This window comes from Tarenaya hassleriana, unplaced genomic scaffold (genome assembly GCF_000463585.1).
Source record: "Tarenaya hassleriana unplaced genomic scaffold, ASM46358v1 Cleome235, whole genome shotgun sequence".
Classification (NCBI taxonomy): domain Eukaryota; kingdom Viridiplantae; phylum Streptophyta; class Magnoliopsida; order Brassicales; family Cleomaceae; genus Tarenaya; species Tarenaya hassleriana.
Genome location: NW_010965664.1, coordinates 26,946 through 32,891, shown reverse-complemented (window position 1 = coordinate 32,891; position 5,946 = coordinate 26,946). Strand labels below are relative to the sequence as shown.

At 42.8% G+C, this 5,946-nt stretch overlaps 1 long non-coding RNA gene across 1 annotated transcript; it reads right to left on the bottom strand.

Annotated features, from left to right (window-relative positions):
- Positions 1-4,856: 4,856 nt before the first annotated feature.
- On the bottom strand, positions 4,857-5,467 carry LOC104815467. The gene is made up of 3 exons (XR_772089.1): positions 5,419-5,467; positions 5,217-5,282; positions 4,857-4,881 (listed from the first exon to the last, which is right to left on the bottom strand). It is a non-coding gene; the product is annotated as an uncharacterized LOC104815467 (long non-coding RNA).
- Between the last annotated feature and the right edge of the window lie 479 nt (positions 5,468-5,946).

The window sequence follows — 5,946 nt, the reverse complement described above, 5'->3', positions numbered from 1 at the left end:
TTCAAGATGCAAGATTCCAGGAAAGGAACCTTACCGATGAGCAGTGGCAGAGTTCTCTGCAAGAGTCAGTGTCCTGCGACACCTGATGAGCGAGAACGCATGGATCGTATTCCATATGCTTCGGCAATTGGATCCATCATGTATGCCATGCTTTGTACTCGACCGGATGTATCCTACGCGTTGAGCATTACGAGTAGATATCAGTCAGATCCAGGTGAGTCACACTGGATCGCCGTCAAGAACATCCTGAAGTACTTGAGAAGGACTAAGGATGTGTTCTTGGTATACGGTGGGTCGGAAGACGAGCTCGCTGTAAGAGGTTACACCGATGCTAGTTTCCAGTCAGACCTGGATGACTACAGATCGCAGTCTGACTATGTTTTCTGCTTGAACGGAGGCGCTGTTAGCTGGAAGAGTTCCAAGTAGGCGACTGTTGTAGATTCTACTACAGAAGCTGAGTATATTGCAGCGTCGGACGCGGCAAAGGAAGCTGTTTGGATCAAGAAGTTTGTTGGTAACTTGGGTGTCATTCCTAGTGCTGATAGCCCATTGCTCTGTATTGTGACAACAATGGAGCGATCTCACAAGCGAAAGAACCCAGATCCCATCAACGATCCAAACACATACTCAGACGGTTTCACCTTATCAGGGAATCATAGACAGAGGAGACGTGCACATTTGCACGGTGGGAGATTGTTGGTTTAGTGCTCTATGATGTACTATTTATGAGCTTTATTCAGATACATTTGATGTATTGATACTGTCTACAGTTTTATGAGAGTATTTGATTCATTACATGTTCTTGTATACTAGATGTGTTATGAAATCCATGTATTGTTATGAACAATACTAAACTCCCTAGTCTTATGTCATTATGGGAATGATGACATAATAAGACTAGTATGATATGTGATTGATGATCATATAGATGATCATAGGTATTGGATACGATCACAATCATAGGTATTCGTTGGAGAACGGAATACTGGATTGACCCGCATGAGATTGTCACATGGACTAGCGTCATGACTGGAATCTCATATGGCGGTTCCATGATTTGATCCTAAGACCTGAGATATCTACGGAATCCAACATGAGGAGTTACGTGCTTTGCCTGCGTAACAGGAGGACTATAAAGGCGTGTATCAGGTACGAAACGAATCATGTGCTGGATTGTAGATAATCAAGACGGGATTTGTACCTCTCGTAAAAGAGAGAGATATCGCTGGGCCCCTCGTGTGAGCGAGACTGTAGAAATGTGTGGCCGCACTATAGACGAACGTCGTCTATTTCAGACAGTCGAACTCAGTGAACGAGAAAGCAGTCGAATCAGATAAGGTGGCTTGTCCATGCCTTATATTCGACATATGATATCGTGATACAAAAGGATCATCAACCGGAATCATCACTGGCGTTCGTAAGATCACGAACAAACTCTATTCGAGATAGGTAGTCATAGTGTCTTGCTAGAGACCGCCTATAACTTGTATATCCGGAATAGAGATTTCGGGTTATACTGCTATATCGAATGAGTCTACAGGGTCACACACGCAGGGAAGGACAAATGCACGAGAAAACGTCGAGAAGTCTGGACAAAAGGTCCGGATCGTTCGGTCTAGGAGTGGACCGAACGGACCGGAGCATCTAGTCCGAACGGACCAAATTGTTGGACCGATCGGACTAGAGAGTCCAGTCCGAACGGACCAAGTGTTGGACCGAACGGACTGACCCATCAGTCCGAACGGACCAAGTTATGAGACTGGTTCGAACGGACCAAGTGTCCAGACCGAACGGACTGCTTATCCGTTCGGTCTGGGTTTCGGATTTAATTTTAAAACTCCGGATCTAGGGTTAATCACTTGAATAAGAGGAGATTAATAACCCTAACACTAAGGAGCCGAAAAAGAGAACTTCTTTAGACCTTTTTGGAGAGTCTAGAGGGTTGAAGAAGTGATCAAAATCTCGTTTTCTCAAATCGAATAGAAGATTCGAGTCCTAGCAGACAAGTTCCAAATGTTGGAATCCATCCCGAGGTGTGGATACGTGTAGAGGGCAAGGTATTCTTCCTGCCTACAGTGATCGGACGAACATATCAATTGATACAGGCCCCGGATCGATTGAGGTAAGCGTTCTATCGTTTCTACAAGATCATGCATGATAGGTTTTAGGGTTTTATCAAAAAATTTTGTTTTACATCTGCTGCGCAAACCCTAGAACTGATCTCTTAGGAATAGGATTCGCTTATGAGATCCCAGAAAACCCAACAATGTTGTGTACTCGTCCGGATGTATCATATGCATTGAGTATGACTAGTAGATATCAGTCTACACCAGGTGAGGCTCACTGGATTGCGGTCAAGAACATCTTTAAGTACTTGAGAAGGACTAAGAATTTATTTTTGGTGTATGGCGGATTGGAAGACGAGCCCGCTATAAGGAGTTATACCGATGCTAGTTTCCAAACCGACAGAGATGACTTCAGATCGTAGTCAGGTTACGTTTTCTGCCTGAACAGTGGGGCTATTAGTTGGAAAAGTTCCAAACAACCAACCGTTGCAGATTTGACTATAGAAGTCAAGTATATAGCTGCATCGGATGCAACTAAGGAAGCTGTTTGGATCAGGAAATTCGTGGGAGACCTGGACAATGCTAGTTTCCAAACCGACAGAGATGACTTCAGATCGTAGTCAGGTTACGTTTTCTGCCTGAACAGTGGGGCTATTAGTTGGAAAAGTTCCAAACAACCAACCGTTGCAGATTTGACTATAGAAGTCAAGTATATAGCTGCATCGGATGCAACTAAGGAAGCTGTTTGGATCAGGAAATTCGTGGGAGACCTGGACATTGTTCCTAGCATTGCAGATCCCATTGAGTTGTACTGTGATAACAATGGTGCGATCGCACAAGCTAAGGAATCCCGGTCACACCAGAGATCCAAACACATACTCAGGCGATTTCACTTGATCAGAGAAATCATCGACAGAGGAGACGTGAAAATAAGCAGAGTGTCGACGGATGATAATATTGCCGACCCGCTGACGAAGCCTCTCCCTTCGTCAAAGCATGATGGTCATGTTATGGGTATGGGGATTAGATGCTTGTAGGATAGATCATAGAGCATAGTGGGAGATTGTTGGTTGTAATGCTCTAGGATGATCCGTGATATGACATTTTGACTTTGTATTGATTCATTTATTTATGAATGCGTTACATTCCCGTTATATGATTGGCATGTTTGTTATATTTCGGTAGATATCCATGAATCATTGCATATGATTCTAAACTCCCTGGTCAGTTTTCATTGTGGGAATAGTGATGAATTAAGACCAGCATGATGTGTGATTGATGATGATGATCATATGCATTTGATGCAAATCACAATCATGGATACTCGTTTGGAACGAGTGACTGGATGACCCGCATGAGATTGTCACATGGACATGAGTCATGACTTGAATCTCATACAGCGGTTCGTTCTTGATCCTCAGACCTGAGATGTCTAGAGTATCTGATATGAGGAGTGGCGTGTCTTGACTACGTCAAACGTCGTTTTTAACCGGATGATTATAACGGCGTTGATCAGATACGTTCACGAATCATATGGAGATAGTAGACATGCAATATGGGACTTGTCACCTCCTTAATAGGAGAGATGTCGTTGGGCCCCTCGTGGAAATCGGACTGTGAAAATGCGTGGCCACGCTATAGATGAAGTTACATCTATTTTATTAGTCGATTTGCCAAGACGAGTAAGCAGTTTAACTGGAAGGGTGGCTCACACCATGCCCTTGTTCAACATATGACATCGTGAGACAAATGATCAGAACTCGAACTATTGCTGGCTTTGTTAGATCACCTCTAACTCAATTCAACGTAGGTAGTCATGGCGTCTTGCTAGAGGCTAACCATGACTTGTAGATCGGGAATGGTTCTCGAGGCTGCTGCCACTGCGAATGGACCTACAAGGTCACACACCATTAGGGATGGACTTATATGTGAAGTATCGGAAAGGAAGACTTGGATTTGGTCGAACAAACGGTTTTCGGATCAAATCAGAGTGTCAGGATGGTTTCAGCCTTCTGACTCGGATCGAGTCAGTATTTGACTCGGACCGAATTAGTTCCATGTGAGTCGAAGCCCAGAAAGTGTTTTGGGCTTGGCTGATGTTTTGACTCGGACCGAGTCAAAGTTTTGACTCGGACAGAGTCCACTCTAAATGGACCGAGTCAAAAGTTGATGATGGGCTTGGGCTGATTCGTTCTGACTCGACCGAGTCAAAGTTTTGACTCGGACCAAGTCAGATCTCGGAAAAGTTTCCTTTTTACAAGGATTAGGGTTTCAGACTTAATATAAGGATTATGGGACGCCGTCCTAACTAAGAGAGAGTTATTCAGAACTCTTAGACAGATCTAGAACACAAGAGAAATCGTTCTTTTGAGATTCTCCCGGGATTCGATCCCAAGTCTCGGAAACCCTAATCACTTCACAAATCCTAGCAGATACGTTCCAAAGTGTTGGAATTCATCCCGCCGGTGTGGATACGTGTAGAGGAGTTGTGTTTTCAATTCTTGGTGATTAAAACAGGCCCTGGATCGATTGATACTTCCAGATCTTGATAGAACGAGGTAAGTATTCGAATCCCACGGTGATATACACGTCTTTTCTGGTTATTGCACAATTGGTTTTGTGTGACGTTTGGCTAGGTTTAGATCTTTTCTTCCGCTGCATGAAACCTAGAAACCAAACCCTAGATCGATGAGATCGCATGCTAGGAACCCACAGGGAACCCAACAAAACACCTATCAGTCCATACCTTGTTCGTGTTGTGCAAATTCTACATCCTCTTGATCATTATCGGATTTTTGCACAGATTGATGATGTCCTACATATGAGCAATTATATGAATATCAGTCAAACTCGTCAACCAGAAGAGTCAAACCGGTCAAACTCGTCAACCAAAAGAGTCAAACCAATCTAACTCGGGCTGCCCAAATAAAGTGTAGTGTAAGATCATACATTGCTCGTTCTGTGCAATTTCTACATTCTCTTGATCATTATCGGATTTTTCACAGATTGATGATGTCTTACATATGAGCAATTATATGAATATCAGTCAAACTCGTCAACCAAAAGAGTCAAACCGTCAAACTCGTCAACCAAAAGAGTTAAACCAGTCTAACTCGGGCTGCCCAAATAAAGTGTAGTGTAAGATCATACCTTGCTCGTTCTGTGCAATTTCTATATCCTCTTGATCATTGTCAGATTCTTGCACAGATTGATGTCCTACATATGACCAATTATATGAATATCAGTCAAACTCGTCAACCAGAAGAGTCAAATCGGTCAAACTCATCAATCAAAAGAGCCAAACCAATCTAACTCGGTTTGCCCAAATAAAGTATAAAGTGTAACACCATACCTTGCTCGTTCTGTGGAAGATCTACATTCTCATCCGAAAAACGAGATCTAAACTCGAACTCGTTGTCTTGTATCTCAGACCAATCGACTTCTTCCACATTGATTCCTGCCCTCTCCAGAATTCTTTTCACTTTTTCAATTACTTTCTTCTCAACTCTTGCAATTATTCTTTTTTTGGAGTCTTTTACAATCTTCTTCAACATCTTTTTGAAGGATATTTTTTCTCCTTCTTCATCTTCTCCTTCCTTTTCCTCTATTCTTTCTTCTCCTTCTTCTTCTCCTTCTCCTTCTCCTTCTTCTTCTCGTTCTTCTTCTCTTTGTTTCTTTCTTTTCTCTTTCTTCTTTCTCTCCGCCCTACCACCAACATCGATCTCACGAATGTTCTCATAACAAATACTTGACGGGTTCATCCTCAATTGTTGCATCCAACTTTGCACCACCGGATGGCTACTTTCATCCTCATGTATGTTAAAAAACATATGTTCCTCTTCCTCATCTAATTGAAGAACACTTCGAATACCCTGAGAAC